The 24814-nt window shown below is 46.4% G+C and overlaps 1 protein-coding gene across 1 annotated transcript in view; it reads right to left on the bottom strand.

Annotated features, from left to right (window-relative positions):
• SP7 (Sp7 transcription factor) overlaps positions 1 to 18393 on the bottom strand; it is a 34152-nt gene extending 15759 nt beyond the window's left edge. The window contains exon 1 of the mRNA XM_035101218.3: positions 18241 to 18393. The gene's annotated coding sequence lies outside the window, so the exon portion shown is untranslated. The remainder of the gene's footprint in view (positions 1 to 18240) is intronic.
• Positions 18394 to 24814: the final 6421 nt, after the last annotated feature.

Raw genomic sequence — 24814 nt, 5'->3', positions numbered from 1 at the left:
AGCCCCACATTGGGCAAAAAGGTTCCTGCATTGCAGGGGGTTGGGCTAGATGACCACTGTTCCCTTCTTAGGGTTCTTCAAACTGAACCTGGACTGAGCAGCCTGTCCTCTGGAAAGCTGTAAGCAAATCAATATGGAGGCAAACATACAGCCCACTTGATCCTCCTTTCACAGCATGTGCCAGAAAACTTAGAAGTCTTCCATTAACCCAGTTTATCCATATCAGGAAGCTTTGTAACCGGATAGGATATTGACTCATGGTTTGAAGTTGGATTAATATCCTGGCTTATTCCGAAGCTGCTACCCGTATTTTCCTGGTTCAGGTAGAAGTGGGAAACTATGGTTAGAGGCTTAGAAGATCAATTGGTGTTTGTGTGAAAGGAAGAGTGAAGGAATTACTTATTCACCTCCCAGCTTTTAAAGCCAATATATTGACCCAACTGACTCAGTGTTACGAACACTAGAAAAAGGCCTGCTAGAACAAACCAAAGGTCCGCCTACCTTTCTCTTCCCAACAGATACTTCTAGGAAGCTTACAAGCAAGGCACAAAGGCAACAGCCTTCTTTTGTTGTTTATAGTCCACAGCTTCTGGTGTTGTCTCTCTCTGAGCATTTATTGTAGTGCGTTTTCATTTATGAAATTTCCGTGCCAATTTTTCATAGAAGTCCCGGAGCGGTTCACAAAATGTTTCGATAAACCACAGCAATAAAAGATACACTGACATTATCAAGTCAACAAACGATGCACATTCAACACTCGATCTGAAACAGCCTCAGAGTTCAGAGGGGGGTTGGGGGACTAAAGACGCTTTGGCTGAAATTGCAGAAGCAGGGAACCAGCATCACCAGTGATCAAGGGTGATGGCCATCTCCACTAGGGAGCGATGCTTTCTCTGTAGCAGCACCTACTTTGCAGAATCCAGTGCCAATGGAAGCGATTCTGGCTACGTCTCTACTGGCTTTTTGACACAAGCTGGTCACATGACTTTTCAGAAGGAGCTGCATGTTGGCTAAGGGCTATATTGGAACTCTTTGGGTAGTGGGGTTGGCCAGGATTTCTGCTGGAGTCTTTTGGGCTGTGTTTATTTTGATACCAATTTTAAACTGTAAAAAGTGTCCCCGGTGATAGATTTTGATGTTTTATTTATTTTTAAAACATTTTTTCTTGCATTTATATTTGACATTCCTTCCATCACACAGCCCAAGGCAGCATAAATACGGCACCCAGGTGGTCCCCCATCCAAGCCCTGACCGGGCTTGGACCTGCCAAGCTTCGGCAAGGTTTGTTTCATAGAATCATAAATCATAGAATTGTAGAGTTGTAAGGGGCCCTGAGGATCATCTAGTCCAACCCCCTGCAATGCAGGAATATGCAGCTTTCCCACATGGGGATCAAACATGCAACCCTGGCTTTACCAGCACCATCCCCTAACCAACTGAGCTATCCAGTTGGTTTCTTATCCAGTTGGCAATAGCCTCAAGTGCCTTCAAACCATACCCTGGGGTCTGTCTGAAAGCACAGGAGGCCCTGATTTTCACACCACCATCGTGGCAGAGAAGGTAGCATTTAAATGACGAATAAATTAATGAACACTGATTGCCCTCCTGATCCAATGAAGGCATGATTGGGAGGAGTCGGGACGAGTGATGTGCTACCTGGCAACAGCCTCCACATCTCTATGCCCTTCTTTCAAAACCCATAGCTGTAGAACCAGCTACATTTCTAACAAGGTCATGTTCACTTTTGCTAGTTGGTTTCAGCTTGTGGGTTTTCTGCAGTGTCCTGGAGACATTCCTGGACTCTGAGAAAACCAAGAGAGGAGACAGCAAGCCCATCCCAGACTCGAGATCACCAGCAAATGGAGACAGGACCCTTTTTTTGGAGGGGGGAGGCATTAACATCTATTTGCTTTCACCACAGACAAGATCAATAGAGTCCTGCTGGCTACAGACTCCCCTGGGACATTCAGTGCCAGGCTTATTCACACAGGTCTGGTGCCCCACAATTTTGGCAGCGCCGTTTTAATTTGCCGGCGTTGTTGTTGTCGCCTTGGGATTCTCTGCAAACATTCCTAGCCTTACACTCCCGAAATCTGCTTCTCCCGAGCCAAATGTGGCCTGTTCAAACAGACTGGAGATTCTTGCTGGCTTCTGCAACACAAGCAGAAGCCACTTCGGATCACATGCAAGCCAGTGGAGGTGGAGGCAGGCCAAAATGGCCTTGGGGAAGGTGGTTGGCTACCACATCTTACTGGCTACTGGGCTGGGCAAGGTGCCAAGCAAGGAAGCACCACGGCCTCCCTTTCAGCCCCAGGAGAAGCGAGAAATGCCAGGACTCTCAGTTATTCGCACAAAAGATGAAGGCACTTGGGCACGCTAAGACGGCAAGAAGAGTTTGGTCCAGGGGTCGCCCAAGATTTAAGGCTCATCAGCACAACTGGATTTTTTTGGGTGGTGGGGGAGTGCCACGGGTCACAGGCCCTCTGGTCACTTTTCTCCCCATAAGAGAAAGAGTGGAAATATATGTGGGAATCTGCTTTGCTTTTCCAAGGGAGCTGGGTGAAAGTCGGATGCAACAGAATTAACCTGAGCCTCAAAAAGCGCATAGATGGGAAAGAGGAAGTGGGAGGGTTTCTATTGGGGCTAGTAGATAAAGAAATCTTAAAAGTGGATCAAATATTTTTTTAATGTACGCCACTGTGGCTGCTAGAATATTGTTGTTGTTGTTGTTGTTGTTTAGTCGTTTAGTCGTGTCCGACTCTTCGTGACCCCATGAACCATAGCACGCCAGGCACTCCTGTCTTGCACTGCCTCCCGCAGTTTGGTCAAACTCATGTTCGTAGCTTCGAGAACACTGTCCAACCATCTCGTCCTCTGTCGTCCCCTTCTCCTAGTGCCCTCAACTCCTCCTCCTCCTCAATATTAATTGCCCAGAAATGGAAATCACAGGAGATTCCTTCAATTACAGAGTGGCAAACGAAGGTATTGGAGTATATGGAAATGGCCAAATTAACCCATAGAGTTTGGGACCAGGACGATGAGAAATTTTTGTTAGAATGGAGTAAATTTATTGATTATGCTAAGGACAATTACAAGGGAATGAAATTGCTAGTTGTAATGGCATAACTCCTACATCACTGAGACTGTAATTAAGTTAGAAAATACGAGAGAGGATTGAAATAGTTTACCATTTGGTGGGAGGAGGGAAGCCGCAATGTATTGGATTTACGTTCTATAGATGCATTATTGTATTCTTGTTTAATTGAATTGAATAAAAATTTATTGGTAAAAAAAAAGAGGAAGTGGGAGGGAAAGCGGGTCACTCTTCCAACTTCCTCCTTCAGCTCTATGTCCCGTTTAAGGGAGAAAAGGGCAAGGGCAGTGAGAGGGGGTCTCAGAGGCTTTGTGGGTGCCAAGGGAAGACCAAGGGTACCATTGCACCCACGGGTACCACAATGGTGACCTCTGGTCTAGTTCATTTCTTGTCTAGAACACAAGGAACCATTTGTCACTTTGCACTACAGATAAGTAGTTCCACTGTCACTTTGTCTCCTTTAGGAACAACCGTTCTGTAGCAGGAGTGAGCCTAAAGATCTCTGACAGAGAATTCCCAGCACTATTTCCAATCAACAAACGGAAGGACATTGGAAGATACAACCTCTTCCTACTGATTGGATCAGCAAGGGCCTTTCAGACAGAAAACTTACCCAAAATAAATATGGCCACTTACACTTTGTGGCTCACCTGACTCAGATAGGATCCCGTGCAGTGTTAGATATGAAAGCTAGGAGGGAAATGACACCTTAAGCCTAGGTTATGGGTGCAACAACAGAATGTCTAGGCACACTTTTTTAATAACAAGTATACAAAGCTGGAAATGAATGAACTGCCGCTAAAATATTATGTTCATTTTTCACATGGTCTAGTCTTTCCCTTGCACACTCCCCTAATATTCTTAAGAGGGTCTCTTATCGAGTCTTCAGAGAGCAGCTGGGAGTGTGGAGGCAGAAAAAGGTCCTCCTTTCCTTCCACTCTGCAGTTTTAAGCTGAAATCTTAGCCGCAGTACTGCGCCCAGAACTCAGAAACTGCTCACGCTAATGAAATTCCTCGTTGCAAAATGCGCCTAGAACAATGGGAATTTCAAACACTGGGTCCATGTTATAACGATGTGCCCTTCTGTGGCGCAATGGGCCAGTGTGTCTGGTTGTTAACCAGAAGGTTGGCGGTTTGAGTCCACCCTGGGACGGCTGTGGGCAAGATTCCTGCAATGCAGTGGACTGGACTAGATGACCCTTGGGTTCCCTTCCAGCTGTACAATTCTATGATTTTATGACGTTTTGACAGGTGCTCAACAAACTCTCCCAACACTTCACATAGAGAAGCATGCGTGCTCGCTTCGGCAGCACATATACATAGAGAAGCATGCAGAGCCAGCCTCAGGTTTCCGGGGACTCCTGGGTATCAGTGGGCCCCTCCTTTGCCCCGCATTTCTCCTCAAGCCAAACCCTTCCCTCTTGACCCCTTTCATTTAAGCTAAAATGAATTGGACCAATATGCCAGTGCCCGATTTCCAAAGAAAAGCACAAACTTTGCTACTTCACTAGTTGTCTTTTCCATATTTCTTCCAACAGTGTAAGTTAAAAGGCAACTTCTACACACCTACAAGGGAGTAAGTCTTACTGAACTAATCAGGACTTTATATATATGCCCAGGTGAATCTATTTTCCACCTGATGGGGTGGGGAGAGAAGCCTATTTGCTTCCACAGCAAGAATTTGGCATGGAGGTGCTAGTTGTATTGCAAGCAGCACATGCCTTCTGAAATATTATAAAGACAGAAAAAGGGGGGGGGTCCATACACCATATGAACATAAGGAAGAACAACACAGAGCAGATGCAGACAACCAAAGGCAGATATTCTGTTCAGCCAAAGGAACCCAAATCATACTATTGTTTTATTTTTTAAACGGAATAGGCTGCCTTTTAAAGCACAACTCATCCAAAGCAGGTACAGTGGCACCTCTGGTTAAGAACTTAATTCGTTCCGGAGGTCCATTCTTAACCTGAAACTGTTCTTAACCTGAGGTACCACTTTATCTAATGGGGCCTCTTGCTGCCGCCGTGCCGCCGTAGCACAATTCCTGTTCTCATCCTGAAGCAAAGTTCTTAACCTGAGGTACTATTTCTGGGTTAGCAGAGTCTGTAACCTGAAGCGCTTGTAACCAGAAGCGTTTGTAACCCGAGGTACCACTGTAGAGTGGAATTAGGTAACTTCCAGTGCAAGCCAACCTTTCCTCAGAGAGCCTTTGATGAGGCTCAAGTATAATTCGGCATATTCGAGCCACACAGCAACAGAACAGATCTCTCTCTCACACCCCATCCTTGGTCCAGGCAGTAGACCTTTAAAGCCCTAAATGGCCTCGGCTCAGCACACCTGAAGGAGCGTCTCCACCCCCATCGTCCAGCCCGGACACTGAGGTCCAGCTCCGAGGACCTTCTGGTGGTTCCCTCACTGTGAGAAGTGAGGTTACAGGGAACCAGGCAGAGGGCCTTCTCGGCAGTGGCACCCGCCCTGTCGATCGCCCTCCCATCAGATGTCAAGGAAATAAACAACTATCTGAGTTTTAGAAGACATCTGAAGGCAGCCCTGTTTAGGGAATTTTTAATGTCTGATCTTTTATTGCTTTATTATTATTATTAATCAGAGGAATGGTAAAGGCAGCACAACCTGCTACACAGACCTCCTTTTTACAGGTCCTAGATAAAAGGCGCTGTCTTAAGAGGCAGACCATTGTTCCATCGCCCCTTGTACCATTTACCTCATGTTATTTTTCTAGAACCATGAACACTTCTCTCATTCTCTTGAATGCAAATGGCGCCCAACTGAATTCCGTGGAGTTTCAGCTGAAAAAAAATGCCCTGCCTTCATCCTGATTTGCTGTGTCTCTTCTGCAGATGTTTTTCCCATTCTTTTTTAACTGGGAGAGGTTCAGGATTGAACCTGGGGCTTTTACATGCAAAAAATTGTAGTCTCTTCTTAGAGCTACGGTCCTTATCCTTTGTCACTTTTCTCCCTTGAGTAAACGAACTTTCAAGCTTGCAAGCTCTTATATAGAAAAGCCTTAGGCTAAAGCCCAGAAATTGTGGGCTTTAAAGCGCACCAACCCCATTATTCTCGGTCAAGAATAATGAGGGTTATATTCCAAAACATCTGGAGGGCACCATGTTGGCTATCACTGCCATAGATCATAGCTGCCAAGTTTTCCCTTTTCTCGCGAGGAAGCCTATTCAGCATAAGGTAAAATCCCTTTAAAAAGGGATAACTTGGCAGCTATGCCATAGATTTGCAACTTTATTGCAATATTTATGCTATGCTTTTTTTCTGTCTAACAGAGATCCTCCCTCTGAGTTGCAGTTTTATTATGAGGAGACTACATTGTCTAGTCTCCTCACAGGATGTTCTCTGTACTGTACTTTGAAATAGAATGCGGTGAAACTTGATATAATGTACAGAAGGACTCATATTCTTCTTGACCAAGTTCCAGCCATTTTGTGCACCAAAGCCAAACCACTTAGATTTTTCATAAGAAGCAGCCTAATGCTGAATTAGATCATTAGGTCCACCTAACCCAGTACAGTGGTACCTCACAAGTCGAATGGAATCCGTTCCGGAAGTCCGTTCAACTTCCAAAATGTTCGGAAACCAAGGCGCGGCTTCCGATTGGCTGCAGGAAGCTCCTGTAGCCAATCGGAAGCCGCAGCAACCCCGTCGGACATTCAGCTTCCAAAGAACGTTCGCAAACTCGCCAAAACAGACGAGTACCAAGGTACGACTGTATTCTCTACACTGACAGGGGTTACTTCAGATGCTACCTATATCCTTCTTTCCTCCTGGCTCGCGGTAGGGACTCTGTCCAGGTGTTAAATAAGTCTGTGTGTCCAGTCTGACTCTGAGATGTAACCAAAATTCCTTGGGAACGGTTCAAAACCCAACCGTCTCATGAGGTCACAATCCACACTTGAAACGAGGAGCTTTTCTCATATTAAAAAGGACGTGTGTGCTTTCCCTCTCAGCTTGGAGTCCAGATTGAGAGAATGTTGCTTGGTCCTCAGAGAGAGGCAAGCCCAAGAAAGTTTGGTGACTGACCCAGAAGTCATGTGGTGCTCCCTCCAGTGGCAGTAAAATGTAATAAAAAAACCCCACCATGGCTCCCTATACAGTAATTGGGAGTTCGGTGGAACGTACTCATGAGTAAACATGAATACGATTACTGTAAATAATAGTACCCTTCCGGGGAGGGGGCTGCTGGTCTTTAATGCTTCCCCCAAAATCCACCATTTGTGGCAGGCTGGTGTCACCCAGCCTAAAGACTGGGGCCAGCCCTCGCCAAAATTCCTACCGTAGCTTTCCTTGAGACGATGTTACTTAAGTATATCACCCCGAATGAAACTTAATTCAAGTATCGTCAAATTGTGCTGGAATCTAGACCACTTAATGCTGATCTTTGTTTTTCTGGAGTCAGCTACCGCGTGGAAAACCCAGCCGAATTCTCACGGCCGAGGAATTGGGGGAAACAAAACACAACAAGCGCCGTCCTTTTTCACATCCCGTTGACTCATTTTTGGTCTGTGACCCGTGAGTTGCGAAACCCACTTCTAAAATCTTGGCAAGAAGGGATGGTGCCATCGCTCCCTGGGGAATTCCTTGGACTCTTTGTGCTGGGAAATTTTCTGAGAGAGATCAAAGGGAGGTGTCTATAGGATGGGGTGTGGGGTGAGGAGAATAAACTCACACCTGCGCTCTGACCTCTGACCTCCTAAACAGCCTGGAGCTCCCAGTCTCAGGAAATCAAAAGGAAGGTGAACAACAAGAAGATGCCCCGAGAAAAGGGGGGAAATGGCCAGTCACTACTTGTTTGGACTTTTAAAAGACCCAAAAAAACAACCTTATCACTGCAGAACTGCACCACAGCAAGACATAAGACTGGGTCCTATGTGTGGATCTGTTGATCATTCAGTGCCTTGCAAAATCAAGTGATCCGCTGCCTACGGGAATGGACTGTGGCATACAGAACACAACAGACAGGATTTTTATATCACGACATCAGGCACAGTTGAGTTCCCAATTTCAGCTGCCCATCAACACAGATAGAGCAACATCTCAAATGCAGAGAAATCGGACGATTCATACAAATGTACGTATTCATGACACAGGTCAGGATCCAGAGAGCAGCTTAAGTTGACACGAGGGCCTTGCGCTACCCCGGCAGAATTTATTTTTCTTCTCCTCTGAACAGCTGGCCACCGTGCCATATCACGAATTGTTTTCGAAACTCCCCCTTCATTTCAAAAACAGTTTGCCATGCAGCCGAGAGAGGCTGCTATTTGAGAAAAATAAAGCATTCTTTGGATCCACACTGAGATGATTATGCAGTGCTCAACTGTTCCAATTCACTTCGGATGAACAACAGGATGGGTTTCTCATAGGGATGGACTTAACAATCCATCACACTCGATGGACTGTTAACATTTAGGGAGAGATCCGCTCCTCCCTTTGCAGGAATCAGATCTTTGAGAACAGCTTTCTGTCTCTTCACATTTTTTGGTCAATAGTTCCTTATCGTCCTATATTCCATGTCTTTAGTGGTCTCTTTGGTATACTATTTTATATCTCCTGAACTCACAAAACCCTGTAACAAGGAGTTCCGCAGGTAAATTGCTTCTTTGCTTTTCAAAAAGTCACTCTGCTTCTTTCAAGAGACAGCATAAATGTCTCTTTACCTTTTTCTATTTTTTAAAAAAATGTTTCGATTTTATTAATCAAAATTGATTTTATTAATCCCCATAAAAGAGGATTTGGCTTTGTGCACCCCAAACATTTAAAGCACGTGACTTTTCCCAAAGAATCATGGAAACTGCAGTTTAAAACCCCTCACAGAACTACAATTCCCAGCACCAAACTACAGTTCCTAGGATTCTTTGGGGAAAGTCATGTGCTTTAAATGCATAGTGTGTACACAGGCTTAACCTCCATAGGAGAAATGCCAGCTTAACAACAGACTACTCTGCTGGAAATCTCTTTGGAACATTTAAATCTGGGTGATGTTGCAGCCACCATCAACTGCTGAACACTCTGGACAAAAGAGAAAAAACTATGTGGGCAGATATATAAGAGCTGTGCTCCTGTGTAATAGATATACAGTACAGTGGTGCCTCGCTAAACGAATGCCCTGTAAGACGAATTTTTCGCTTAACAAAGAGATTTTTTGAGCGGAGGTTGCCTCGCTAGACGAATTCGTTTTGCAAAAAATTCATCTAGCAAATTGCGGTTTCCCATAGGAATGCATTGAAATTCAATTAATGCATTCCTATGGGCAAAAAAAAAATCAATGCATTCCTATGGGATTCGCTAGACGAATTTTTCGCAAAATGAATTGACTCACAGAATGAATTAAATTCATCTAGCGAGGCACCACTGTATATAGTTAAGAACTTAATTTGTTCTGGAGATCCGTTCTTAACCTGAAACTGTTCTTAACCTGAGGTACCACTTTAGCTAATGGGGCCTCCCGCTGCCGCCGCGCGATTTCTGTTCTCAACCTGAAGCAAAGTTCTTAACCCAAGGTACTATTTCTGGTTTAGCGGAGTCTGTAACCTGAAGCGTCTGTAACCCGAAGCATCTGTAAGCCGAGGTACCACTGTACTGAAATGTGGAAAGATCCAGTGGACAAGATCAGAGGATGGGGAATCTATGGCCCTCCAGATGGTGTTTGACTCCAACTTTCATCAGCCCCAGCCAGACAGGATGGCCATATGCCAAGGGTGGCATCCATCTATCTTGGGAGACCATGAAGGAGTATGTCTTTGTGGATGAAATCAAACTGTTAGAAGGTTAAAGCGCCTGCTCTGACTGTAGAGACTGATTCCGGAGAGACATGTTTTGTTGCAGCCGGGGCAGATGAAGGTGCCTGGCTGTTAGGGCTGGGCGATACCTGGTTGTTAACATTGTGGCATAAAGGTAAAGGGACCCCTGACCATTAGGTCCAATACTCGGGCTCTTCCTCAGATCGTATAAATCTTTCGCCTTTTACCATTAGGTCCAGTCGTGACCGACTCTGGGGTTGCGCGCTCATCTCGCGTTATTGGCCAAGGGAGCCAGTGTACAGCTTCCAGGTCATGTGGCCAGCATGGCAAAGCCGCTTCTGGCAAACCAGAGCAGCGCACGGAAACGCCGTTTACCTTCCCACCAGAGCGGTACCTATTTATCTACTTGCAATTTGACATGCTTTCAAACTGCTAGGCTGGCAGGAGCAGGGACCGAGCAACGGGAGCTCACCCCGTCGCGGGGATTCGAACCGCCAACCATCTGATCGGCAAGCCCTAGGCTCTGTGGTTTAACCCACAGTGCCACCCGCGTCCCCAACATTGCGGCATGCAAGCAGCTAAACACCGAGATTTGCTGATATATCACAATGTCAGAAATGTATCTCAGCGGCTTTTTCCTCGCCAATTTAGGGAAAGAAGCAGCAACTGAGATACGTCCTCCAGCCTCATACCACTCCGACTTGCGTGAGCAAGAGCAAAATGGGGCTGGATGAACTGAGGGGCGGGCAGCTTCGCATGCCCCACAGTTGTTCAAGCCCCCCCCTCAAAAAAATCTGGCACACAGGAGCCGGGGGGGGGGTGCTTTCTTAAACCAGAAGCCAGAGGGATTGGGGGGGGAGGCGGAGGCAGTCATGCGGCCGGTCTACCTGTTCCTCCCAGTCAGTTGCTCCAGGAGTGACCAACCGAGAGGAAGAGCCCACCGTCCCATCCCATGAAGGCTGCATATCCGCCACCTCTCAGCTGATCAAGCCCCACACTCTGGCTTTCAGGAGCCGGAGGTGGGAGGCTTCCTTAAACCACTCTGCTGGGGGGCAGGCAGACTCTCAGCGGAGCAGTTTAAGGAATCCCTCCCCCCCGCCTTGTGCTAAGATCAGCTGAGAGGCAGTGGGTGCACAGCCTTTGCACAAGTGGACTTTTCGACCTGCCGATACACCGCAGGTTCCCGGCCAGCGTCAGCAGCACAACGCAGGCAGGCAGGGAGACGGCAGTAGGCGCCCTGTGCTGGTGGCGGCTGGGGAGCTGCGATGTATCAGCAGCTGGAGAAGTCTGAAACCGGTATAGTGATCTGAATTTCTTGATTTATCGCCCAGCTCTACTGATGGTACTGCTGCAGAACAGCCATGGCATTTCTTCTCTCTGTGCTCCTCCCAGCGGTCATTCCTCTTCTGGTCACTGCTAGGGATCCACAACCTGCCTGCCTGTCTCCAAACACTGTGGTCATCTGCAAGGGATTCCCACAAGGCAGGGTCTCTCTGCGTGTATTCTTTTCTTCTCCAAATTACCCCCTTCCTCTACCATCACTTCATAACCAGCCCAGATTCCCAGGACTATGTTTACCTCAACCATCTAGTTAGTTTCAATCAGATTTCCTGACCCATCCTCCAAGCATGTCCCCTTTGAAGTAAATCCCAGGGAGTTCAAAGGGGTTTCCTTCCTTCATCAGAATCACATAATCATAGGAGATGAAAGGGATAAAAATGGCGGTGACTCCCTAGTCAAACCTATGCCCAAAATACAGGGCCAACAACCATTATCTGCCTATACAACTCAGACCACAGAGTGCATGAGGAGAAAGCAAGGTCAGGGAAGTTGTTCTAGGTGACGCCAGCCAGTCAATCCATGCATATTACAGGAGAAGGCAGAACACTTTAATCCGCTTCAATTGCACAAACCTAAATTTTATGGGATGCACCTGAAGCCCTTCCACAAAACAGTGACAGGCACCCAAAAGATACCTAAGGGTACCGCTGCCATTGCCAGGCAATTTGATTTGGTGAGCATTTCCACTTGTCCTGTGTCCACAAGGCAAGGGTCTGAGCAATTTACCCCTTGCTCCACTCCTTTCCCGGGGAAAACCCACTCTTTAGTGCTAAATTGGAGCAAACATCAATCCAGAGAAAATCAAAAATTGCTGTTTGCTCCAATTGAGCGCTAAAGAGCAGTTTCCCCCAGGTCGGGTAGGGAGCAGCGGTGAGCAATGGCCAAGCGTAAGTGTGGCTAAGCCCCAAGTTCAGGGATCGAGGGACAGGGAGGTGCCTTCTCCCACTTTTCATCCTCTGCACCATTCATCACCATATGCACCTCTATGTATCACAGGAGTGGGGAGTCTGGAGCATAGCTGCCAAGTTCTCCCTTTTTTTAAGGGAAATTCCATTATGCTGGATAGGCTTCCTCGCGAGAAAAGGGAAAACTTGGCAGCTATGGTCTGGAGCCATCCAGATGCCAGCTGTGTGGTGGTTTAGCATCTGGATCTCACATTGCTTTCCACCAGGTAAGTACTGTAGCCACTTTCCCCTTGCAATTTGATTGGTGGTGGTCCAATGCTCACAACCTGAGTCTTAAGGAAACACTTAGCACAACACCTGGCATTTAGAGGCATACTACCTGCGACAGTGGGAGCAGAACGTAGCCATCAGGTTTAGTAGCCGTTGATAACCTTATTGTGCACGAATTCGACTAATCCAGGTTGGTGGCCATCACTCTCAGGAGTGTTTTGGCTAAATGGACAATGACCAAATGGGCAACCTGATATTTTTTTTTGCATGCTTACTTAAAGATGCACCTGTTTGCCTAGACCTTCTGAGGAGGGGTGAAATACATGGTGATAATTTGCTTCTGCTGTCTGATTTATCTGTGGTTGTTATCTGTGGTTTATTATTTATCTGTGATTGTTATAAATTTTGCAACACTGCTTGGCTTATTTTGTTTTGGATTTTTATGGTTAATTATTACTTTAATTTTTACTGTGTGCTGCCCTGAGACCCAGCAAAACTTATGGTGCTGGAGGAGACTCTTGAGAGTCCCATGGAATGCAAGAAGATCAAACCTATCCATTCTGAAGGAAATCAGCCCTGAGCGCTCACTGGAAGGACAGATCGTGAAGCTGAGGCTCCAATACTTTGGCCACCTCATGAGAAGAGAAGACTCCCTGGAAAAGATGTTGGGAAAGATGGAGGGCACTAGGAGAAGGGGACGTCAGAGGACGAGATGGTTGGACAGTGTTCTCGAAGCTACGAACATGAGTTTGACCAAACTGCGGGAGGCAGTGCAAGACAAGAGTGCCTGGCATGCTATGGTCCATGGGGTCACGAAGAGTCGGACACGACTAAACGAGTAAACAACAACAAAAAAACTGGTTCCCTCTATATATTGATTTTATTGTTTTCTCTTGTTTGTAAACTGCTTTGAGGTTGTTGTTTTTTTGTTACAGTCAAACGGTGTATACATTTTATGAAATAAATCAGTGTTTCTTATTACCATTTTACCTTGCCCTTCAACGTGTCGCTGAGGCAGATTACAGCCAAAAAATAATATCAGAGTTTATTTTCATGAGGGAACATTTCAGAAAGTGGTAAATTCAAAGGAGCTGGTAGGTATTAGTCCTAATTAGGTGATATATCCCCAAGAGTCAGTCTCTTTCTGTTCTCCCTCCTCGTGAGTCCTCCACGTATATCTAAGGCAGGGCAGCAGAAGATTGCTCTAGAACGCCTGGACCTCAGTAACCCATGAGAAGTTAGCATCTCAAAAGAAATACCACTCCCAGGCAGATGAGCCTGGCAGATGCAGCAACGGCAATCATAGAATTGTAGACTTGGAAGGATCGAACCTGCATATATATTTAGAAACCTGAAAGGGTTTGCGCAACTCATGTGGTTAGCATCGGAATCCCAAAAGCAGGCTTCCTCAACCTCGGCCCTCCACGTGTTTTCGGCCTACAACTCCCATGATCCCTAGCTAACAGGACCAGTGGTCAGGGATGCTGGGAATGGTAGTCTCAAAACATCTGGAGGGCCGAGGTTGAGGAAGCCTGCCCCAAAGGATCCAGGCGCAGAATGCAAAATAAAATTTAGAACGATGTGCTGCTTTTGAGAAGACTGCTTCGTGGATGCTCTGTGGGGCACGATCCCAACGCTGTATTGCGGAAGAAGACCCCGCTTGGGGCTGCCACTTCCATCACCCCCTCCCTCAAGATACACTTCAAACCCAGACTGTCCTCTCCTGGAGGGCACTGTGTCCTATTCACAAAGAATTTCACAGGAGGGCTGCCGATGGAAGCAATAATAATAATAATAATAATAATAATAATTTATTTATACCCCGCCCATCTGGCTGGGTTTCCCCAGCCACTCTGGGCGGCTTCCAACAGAAAAATAAAACACAATAATCTATTAAACATTAAAAGCCTCCCTGAACAGGGCTGCCTTCAGATGTCTTCTAAAAGTCTGGTAGTTGTTTTCCTCCTTGACATCTGTTGGGAGGGCGTTCCACAGGGCAGGCGCCACCACCGAGAAGGCCCTCTGCCTAGTTCCCTGCAACTTGGCATCTCGCAACGAGGGAACCGCCAGAAGGCCCTTGGTCCAGGACCTCAGTGTCCAGGCAGAATGATGGAGGTGGAGTCGCTCCTTCAGGTATACTGGACCGAGCAAACATCAGGTGTGGAACTGCATATCCACCCAGTTAGATTAGGACCGTGGCAGCGTTAAGGGTTAAAGGCCTTCTTCTTCCAATAGCACAGTCCAAACCAGTTAACACGCTGCCAGATATGCAGCAAAACCAAGTTTAATAAGTGAATAACATGCAAGTGTGGTTGGAGTGCAGAGACTACGGTAGAACCCGGGAGACCAGGTTTCAAATCCTCCCTCAGCCATAAAGCTAACTGGGTCACTCTCTCCCAGCCTAATCACCCTCACAGGGTTGTTGTGAAGATGATATGGAGAGAGGGAGAGACATGAACACCACCTCGAGCTCCTTGGAGAAAAGGGGGCATATAAATGTAATGATCAGTGAAATGTCTAGTTTTGCCCGAATTCGGTATCGATGCAGAGGGTTTTCTTGGTTCCATTGCAGTGATTTCATTTTTTTTATCATCTAGTTTATTACAGAGAGAAGAGAAGCTACTTCACATTGCTACCATTGGTTCCAGTAAAGCAAAACCGGCCTTAACTTAAGGGCAATTTACCATGGCGGCTGATTTAGCCCCGCGGACACCAAGAGAACAAAGCCACTTTCAACCACCAATTAATTCCCTTGCAAAAAAAGAACAATTTCTGCTATTGCAGGACTCTGCTCCAAAGAAAATTGTGTTCACCTCATGTTGAAACGAGGGAATATTGATGGGAGGGTCCTTAGCTCACTGGAAGAGTAGGTGTTTGCACATAGATGATCCCTAGGTCACACCCATAGATTTAAAGCACATGACTTTCCACAAATAATCCTGGGAACCCTAGTTTGTCCGTCAAAGAGTGATAATTCCCAGCACACTTAACAAACAACAGTTCTTGGGATATTGTGGGAGAAGTTATGTGCTTTAAATGTGTGCTATGGGCATGCATTGACATACCCTACAACATTTCTCGAATGAAAATAGGGATGCCCTATTCAATAATAATAATAATAATAATAATAATAATAATAATAATAATAATAATATGCCACCCATCTGAGTGGGTTGTCCCAGCCACTCTGGGCGGCTTCCAACAGATATAAAAACATAATAAAACATTAAACCTTAAAAAAAACTTCCCTGTACAGGGCTGCCTTCAGATATCTTCTAAAAGTTTTATACAGTTGTACTTTGGTTTTCAAACAGAATGTGTTCCAGAAGTCCGTTCGACTTCCAAAACGTTCGAAAACCAAGGCACAACTTCTGATTGGCAGCAGGATCGTCCTGCAACTAATCGGAAGCAGCGGAAGCAGCACCGGATGTTCGGCTTCCGAGGCAAAGTTCACAAACCGGAACACCTACTTCCGAGTTTGTGGCATTCGAGTCCCAAGTTGTTAGTGAACTAATCTGTTTGAAAAACAAGGTACGACTGTAGTTACTTATCTCCCGGGCTCGGGGGTCGCATAACTCCATACCCTCCAAGATTTCTCCAATGAAAATAGGGATGTCCGAAGGAAAAGCAGGACATTCCGGGATCAAATCTGAAACTGGGATGACTTCTGCAAATCCAGGACTTTCCCTGGAAAACAGGGATACTCGGAAGGTGTACGTTCAGTCCGCCATGTCTCCAGCTCGTGATCAGGTCGGGTAGCAAGCCTTGCCTGAGAGAAACCACCAGTCAGAGCAGACAGCTCTGGGGTTTTTGAGCAATGACTTGACGCAGTGCAAGACACCAGATGTTCAAAAAACCCTCAGTGGTTGTTCCAGGCAGGAGCAGCCACAGAAGGTGGCAATGGTGGGCATTTGTCAGGTCCCCAAGACCGGCAGAGGGACCACCACCCTAACAATACCATCTCCGCTTCACGGGAGATCCAGTGCAGCCTCATTTTGCATTTCACTCTTCTCAGGTCGGAGGCACTGAGCATGTTGTGCCCCAGGACCCACAAAATCTCGGAGCCAGCTCTTAATTAGGTTGAGTTTCAGCAGAGATACTATGATTCAACAACAAGTAATCTGGCACTCCAATGAACCAAGAATGGATCACCATGCTGGTTTATTCTTAAACGTTTGGCCTGCTCACTCAGCTGAGCACTAAGAACGCCTTCCTTGCAGGGTCCAGAGACGCAGAGGAGCTGATCTGCATGGGACAGGAAAAGCTCCCGCTTACCGGTAAATCTTACATCCATTTTGCGCAAGCTGCTATCACTCAGCCTCAATTCCCCATCTTCGACTCAAGAGGTTAAATAATACTAGCCTAGCTTACAGGGTTGTTGTACGGATGCGAAGGGTTATTGGTATTTGAAATGCACAGAATAACCTCTGAAAAGGAGGGAGATGGTTTAGCCAAATGGACCAACCATGCAGACATAATCCTGATGACTAAAATCAGATTTATGAATGGTTTGAGTGGTTTCAACGATTCGTACCATTATTTCAAAATGTGTGTGTGTGTGTGTGCAAGGATCCGTCACAGAACCATCTTCTATGTCAGAGCTGGTTAAATGTGCAACTTTTTTAGTGGACTTAAAATGTCCACTAAATGTGGACTTGAAATGTTTTTAGTGATTGCATAAGAGTCCTAATACTTACAAGATAATTATATTTAGTTCACTGAAACAAGCAGCTTCTTTTTAACTTGGAGCACCTAAGGAAAAATCTAAGAATGGAATCGTGGCCATTCAAATGCTACTACAGTACCTTGATGAAGTCCATTGCCACTTCTCTATTTCCCAAAGTTGCACATTTCAGCCTTGAAGGAAGGGGTGTCTGTCTCTAGGCTTTTCTTTAATGTGGAACATGACCTTATTAATGCACCTATTTCCAGCCTGTATTGCTCACAACTTTTCTTTTCTTTTTTAAAAAATCAAACTTCAAACAACTTGCCATTCCTTTAGAGGGGAAAAAAAAAGAACTGCTCAGTGCTGGTTTTATTTTCCAGTCAATCATTAGTTCCATTTTTAATTAAAATGGCTTGTTATCATCTTAACCCTTTCAGGTCCTCAAACCCCAAACCTTTACTTTGCTGGATCTTTTTTTTCTTTTTCTTTTTTAAGCCACCCACAAATCTGAATAACAAAGTTGTAAACAGAAGAGCAGGATAGGGGGAAAGAAAATATCTGTAGCCAATAAAATCTGAAAATAGCCCTGAACTGGGATTCTGTCCTCAGCCGAAACCTAAATATTTGTGAATACAGTGGCTGAACAGTCAGTTTTCCTCTGCGTGTTTCTCAATCCTCACTCCAGAAGCTATGGAGTGGTGGGGGAGATATCTCAACACAGAATCAATTTCTCTAGAACAAAACTCCTCTCTTTCAAAATCAAACTGGTGAAACATTTGCAGTCCATCTAATCTTTTTTCTGGTGCTGCTGGTGGTGAGGAAATAACAACACACACATAATCACACATCAGGAAATGGAATAGTTTGTTTTCCCCCCCAAGTATCCCTTCATGACAAACTAAATACAGATGACAAATACTAGGCAGCTCAGGAGGGCTTGTACCCCTAGACCATCAAATGGACTCTATATAAAAGTTCAGGCAAAAAAACATCCTTATTCTATTTTGCTAACCTCCGATCGACTCTCGCTTTTTATTGTGCACAATTGCACACCTCCCCCCCCAAAAAACCCCCCTTAAACTCCAGGTTCTCCCTGTTGCGTTATTTAGAAAGCTGCAAACGCCCCTTTATAAAAGGAAACGGAGGAGGGAACGGGTGGGTGGTGGAGGGAATAGAAGTAAAATTGCTCCTTACTTTTTCTCCGCTCCTTGAGGTCTCTCTGGGTTTTGGTTTCCACCTGGTCTGACAAAAGATCCCTCTTGCTTCTTCGAGTCAGGGCTCTCTGGGGCCCCTGATCCCGCACAGCAGGGAGATCACCTCCAGCACTGGCGATGCCATCGCTATCCCAGCCTGAGGGGTTTGCAGCGGAGTTTTGAGGAGGAAGGAGAGAGACAAGCAAAAGAGAGAGAGAGAGCGCTCCTCTGCTTTACAAGATCCACCCTCTAATTACAGCCTGGGAGCCTTTGAGGACCCGCTAGTATCCAATAAAAGAGGAGGGACTGTGGTGCAGAGGGGATGTAGTCAACATCTTCAGATTGGGTTTTCCTCCTCCACCACCATCGCCCACCCCTCCTTCCCCCCAGACTTTGGAGGGAGAAAAAAGAGGAGGGGAGCAGGCACACAGAGAGGGATTAAAAGGAGAAGAATGGGGGAAACAAAAGCACAGGGAGGAAGGAAAAAGGAGCAAAGGGCAAAAAGTTGGAAATGTAAAGAAGGAAGGTTCCAAGGGGTGAGCGGGGGAGCCCGCCAGTGGCCAAGCAGGACAGGTAGCTAAGAAGGCTACCAGAGGGGTGGCTGTGGGCAGGAGTCCTGCATTGCAGGGGGTTGGACTAGATGACCCTTGGGGTACCCTTCCAACTCTCCAATTACAGTACAGTCATACCTCGGTTTAAGAACGCCTCGGTTTGAGTTATTTTCAGTTTAAGTGCTCCGCGCGGACCTGTCTGGAACGGATTAATCCACTTTCCATTGCTTTCAATTGGAAAGTTCGCTTCAGGTTAAGTACAGACTTCCGGAAACAATTGTGTTTATAAACCGAGGTACCACTGTATATGATTCTAAGATTGCAGCTCCAGTGACTAATAAACAGATTTATTCATAGTATGTATATTTCTTTCGGTAGATCTTTTTGCCGGTTGGTACCAAAGATGGTTTTAATCTTTTTAAAGTACATCGGATATCCTACACTTCTTCCGTCGTGGAATTTTAAGGCAGTGAACCTCTGATTCCCAGGCAGTCTTCCATTCAGGCACTGCTAAGACCCAAGCATTATTAATATTTATTCAACTTATACACTGCCCTATACCTGGAGGTCTCAGGGCGGTTCACAACAAGACCACAACATATAAAATCAAACCAAAAGCAGTAACCCAATAACCCCCCCCCCCCAAAAAGCCACAGCAAGGTAGTTCCATCGTTGTGCAATGTTGGGCTCTCAGTCAAAGTTGTACTGCCATTGCACCTGACACTGATTATCTACAACCTTTCTGTATTCCTTACAACAGCCATGTAAGGTAGGCCAGCATTGTTACCCCCTTATTACAGATAACGCCTAATGCCACCCAGTGAGAACTTCACTCATTGCCTACGTGCTCTTGTAAGGCGACAAATAAATTCCATTCCAAATGCATTATCAGCCTTTCAAAATGCATATTTTCTTATTTTCCCCCCTCTTCTGCTCCTTGAGCCCATCGATCTGTTCTGCTGTGTCCACTCTTAAAAGACAGAGAGCCATCAGAAATCCCTAACATTAAAGCCAGGCATCTTCAGGAAGGACTAGTAAGACTGTGTGGAGAGATGCTGCCAGACAGAGTAGACAATACTGATCTGAAAGGACAAACGGTATAAAGCAGCTTTTATCATGTTCTCCACCTTGGGACTGAGCGAGCCACTTGGCATAATCAGTAATGCCATAGCACAAATACAATTGTTTGTTGTTGATTGACAAGGATATTCCTCAACCGACTTTTTTTCTTTTTCTTTTCTTTTTTTGCCGGCCCTGCTCCTTTGCCAGCAGCTTGATATGGAGACACTTAGCAGGTGAAACTTTACTTGATCTACCTTCTAGGGAAACCTTTGCGATTTCTTGGGCCGTTGTTCAGTGGAAGATTGAGAACAGAAAGTCCCAGGTTCCAGCAGAGCCTCATAGCAAATGTAAATGGTCTGCGAAAAAGAAAGTGGAGATACTATATGTACTTTTCTTTCTTCCTTTGTTTGCTTGTTACAGAAGAAAATCTTTAATAAAAAAAAACCTTTAAAAAGAAAAGAAAACTTTTAAAAAGAAAAGAAACCCTCTCTAGCCGAACTCTTCCGTGGTCTCGGCCAAGCAAAGTAGAAGGATTATTACTATTATTTTATTATCTGTTAAATTTGTATACCGCCCCTCATCTGAAGATCACAGAAATGCAAAATGAGAGCACAAAATGCATAATAAAGCAAAAACAAGAGTAGAAAGCGGGTTCGTGCGATCTAAATCCGTGTACTGTACATTGGGTGGCTGTTTGGAAAAGAAAAGAAAAAAAGTATGGCAGCACAGGGCCAGTTTAAACGTTGAAAAAAGTGTGGCAGCGGGGCCAGTTTAAAAGTTGTCAGCTGCAGCTGCCTGGAGCAGTTGCTACTTATGCTGTTTCGGTTTTACAGTTCCAGGAAGATGTGTCCAAAGACTCAGAAGGGAGCTTCCAGGAGGACAGAGGATCTGAAGACAAACAAGACACTCTGGGTATGCTCATCCTAGAGAAAAGGTGTTAAGAGGAAGAGGCAGTGGGTTCAGATTCGAAGAGAGTATTAAGTTAAGCATCCTATTTCTTCATAGGAAGGCTGAGGAATGTGGTGGAGGGATGCACAGAAGGAAGATGCTCAGGGAACTGACTGGTGGTGGATTGGCGGTGCGTGATTTGCAGAGAATCAGCAAGGGCTACTTTCTTAAAAAAAACACTCTCAGGAACAATCACATCAACAAAGAGGCTCCCCAATCCTTCTAAACTGGGCCAGAGGTTTTGATCTGCGGTAACTCAGTTGTACCTCAGAGGGATGCAGGTGGCGCTGTGGTTTAAACCGCAGAGCCTAGAGCTTGCCGGTCAGAAGGTCGGCGGTTCGAATCCCTGCGACGGGGTGAGCTCCTGTTGCTTGGTCCCAGCTCCTGCCAACCTAGCAGTTTGAAAGCACGTCAAAAGTGCAAGTAGATAAATAGGAACCGCTACAGCGGGAAGGGTAAACGGCGTTTCCGTGTGCTGCTCTGGTTCGCCAGAAGCGGCTTTGTCATGCTGGCCACATGACCTGGAAGCTATACGCCGGCTCCCTCGGTCAATAATGCGAGATGAGCGCCGCAACCCCAGAGTCGGTCACGACTCGACCTAATGGTCAGGGGTCCTTTTACCTTTACCCTTTAACTCAGTTGTAGAGTTTGTACCTGTATATGCAGGTCACATCTGGCGCCATCACACACGCACACAACACAACACAACACAACACACATGCACATTGTTTTATACGTGGGACTGCACACACACACACACCATGCCCTTAAAGTCCATTTGAAGCACATGCTTTCCACCCAAGAATTCTGGACACTGTCGTTTGCCCTTCCACAGAAGACTTGCAATTTCTAGCAGCCCGTAACAAATGACAGTGCCCAGAATTCTTTGAGGGGGGCAAATGTGCTCTGAACGGGCTTTAAAGGCAGCGTGTATGTAGCTTAGCTCCAGTCTGTTGATCCTGGGGTTCTAGTAAATAGGAATAGATTGATCGATCCTGCAGAGCTGAACTCTGCACAGTGTACAGGGAGATTAGAATTCAAACCATCCGCTTCATTGAGTGGTTTGGGGCTAATTGCTATCTCCTAATCTCCACGGCAGGGCTGTTGAACGGCTAAAATGGCAAATGATATTTTTACATTTATGTCCCGTCATTCTTCCAATGATCTCAGAGTGCTGTACATAGTTTATAAAAAGGTGAAGGGACTCCTGACCATTAGGTCCAGTCGTGACCGACGCTGGGGTTGCGGCGCACATCTCGCTTTATTGGCCGAGGGAACCGGCGTACAGCTTCCAGGTCATGTGGCCAGCATGACTAAGCCGCTTCTGGCGAATCAGAGCAGCGCACAGAAATGCCGTTTACCTTCCCACTGGAGCAGTACCTATGTGCAGGGCAATCAGGTGTTGTGGGAGGGGACTGGAAAGCGTGCCCTCCCACTTCACCTAGCCGGGAGTTTGACACTACGTGCCGCCGCTGTAGGGCCAGTGACTCCCACAATAAACCCTTTAACGGCCCCTGCAAACGCCGTCGCATGGGGGTGCATCAATATGCTGGCCCCGACTCACAGATAGACTATAGAATACCGACCAAGGCTTAAAACCGCCAAAGTTGTGACAAAATGCTATGGGGAAGGCGAAACCTGCCAATGCAAGGAAATTCCTTCCCGGTTCTGAATACAGCAACCATCTTACGACCATAGCAGTGCATGCTGACCTGTAAAGCAAGAGGTTAACCTGCAAAAGAAGACCATTTTTATTTGTAGGGAGGGTTGGGTGGGTGAACCTGGAAGGAAAACAAGTGAGCCTGCCTGGGCTGAGCGGTGTTGCAAACCCCGCCCACCCAAGGAACGGGATGAGTGGATATTATTGGATTTCTGTGCTTTAATTGGGCTGGCTGTCATAGCTGCCAAGTTCCGGACGTAAAGATCCGGGATCGGCAGCGCGCGCATGACCGGAAGTTGCGTGACACAACTTCCGGTGGCGCTTCGCCCTTCTATGGGCACCAGAAAATGGCGGTGCCAGCGCTGGAAGTCACCTCCGCGCATGACTGGAAACACGTAAAAGCGACTTCCGGCGCCGGCGCCGCCATTTTCTGATGCCCATAGAAGGGCGAAGCGCAACCGGAAGTCGCGTCACGCAACTTCCGGTCATGCGCGGAAGCGACTTCTGGCGCCGGCGCCGCCATTTTCTGGTGCCCATAGAAGGGCAAAGCGGCACCAGAAAAATGGCCGCCGGCCGAAACCGATTTAGGGGCAATAACGGGATTTTAATCTAAACGGGAGACCGCCGGGAAACGGTAAGAAAAAAGGGGTTTTCCCGGCGGATACGGGATACTTGGCAGCTATGCTGGCTGTGTCTTATGGATGGTTCTGATCCAGGGCAGTCTCGAGCAGGTTGGGCGCCCTGGGGCTGAGAGGCGGAGATTGCTCTGGCGCCCGCACCCTTGCAGGGCGCAGCATGGTTTCCACAGCGCCCCGCCTACTGGCCCGGCGCCCTGGCACACCGCACCACCGGGGCTCTACCTAGAGCCGGCCCTGTTCTGATCTGTTTTTCATTTTTAGTATTATGGTTTTCTTGCATTTGGGGGCTTACTTTGAGGCTTGAGAGGGTATTTATGCTTAAAAGCAGCTTATACATACAATTTTAAATAAATGCATAGGTCTAAGCAAAGTCCTGGCCAATCAGGGATTCTCCCCAGTGTAAGTCACATCTGCACCGTGCATTTTAAATCACATTTAAAGCACGTAGCTTTTGCCAAGGAGTCCTGTAGTTTGTCAAGGGTGCTGGGAATTATAGCTCTAGGAGGGGTAAACTACAGTTCCCAGGATTCTTTGCCAACTTGACTCTTCTCACAGTGCAGGTAATAATAATGATTACTCATGGGATGGTAGTAGCATAGCAGCAATAATAATTTCCGTAGTATATTTGGAATGTTTCGGCTGAATTTCCCAGGGGACTGTTCCCTTCTATTTTAACATGAACTGAAAGTCACTTGGATGTTCCTATTCAGAGTCGCCATGTATGAGCAGAATATAATGTTCCTTCCCCTTTCCCCTCCTCTCCCTCTCTTTATGATCACCCTCATCCCCTCTGCCTGACACAGGAGACCTTGCCGTGGAGCCAATGAGCCCTCCCTTTGCTTGTATTTTCTCCTTAGTTAGGAAAAGAAAAAGCCACTAATTAAAGATACAGCAGCTCTTGTGGTCATTTGGAGTCTGCGCTTTGCTAACATTTGGAAGTGTTTAGTTTTTTGTGCATCTGAAGTTGGAGGGGGGGACGGCGGCGGCGGGGAGAGCAGCGATTGGTGGAAGGAAAAAGAAATCAAAGATCACAGTGGCATGCGTTCCTGACCTCAAATTGATTTTCCAGCATGACATTAAAGCCTTAAAAAACACACACCAACAACCATGCACGCGCATACACACACACACACACACACACACACACACACACACACACACAGAACACAGCCAGGAAGGCAAAGATGAGAACTACCCAGCCCAGGGAACACATTGAGAGTCATTTCAGTTGTATCCCCTACCACTGTCCACCCCAGGCTCTTGTTGCCCACTCGACACTTTCCTGGAGAGCTTTGTGGCGTGTTGGGAAAGGAGTTGTTCAACTATTGTGCGTTGTATTTACTCAAAAGCAGAATGAAAGTTTTGTGCTTCGGCCACCGAAGGCAAGATATATTTGAGCTGTATTTTAATCCTGTCCTGCCTACAATGATCCCAGATCTCAGCAGAAAAGACCTACATACACTTTGCCTTCAAAACAATCCTGCAAGGTAGCTTAGGCTGAGCGAGGGTGACTGGCTGAAGGCTACCCAGGACTGAGCAACGATTTGAATTCACGTAGACTAAGGACACACCCACACGGTACCTTTTGAGCACGTGGCTTCCCCCAGAGGATCCTGGGAACCGTAGTTTACCCCTCACAGAGCTGCAATAGCCCAGTACCCTTAACAAACTATCGTTCCCAGGATACTTTGAGAGAAACCATGTGTGGAAGTGACC

Source organism: Zootoca vivipara, chromosome 2, assembly GCF_965207765.1.
Source record: "Zootoca vivipara chromosome 2, rZooViv2.hap1.1, whole genome shotgun sequence".
Classification (NCBI taxonomy): Eukaryota; Metazoa; Chordata; class Lepidosauria; order Squamata; family Lacertidae; genus Zootoca; species Zootoca vivipara.
Note: the sequence above shows the minus strand (reverse complement) of the source record. Positions and strands in the feature narration are given on the sequence as shown.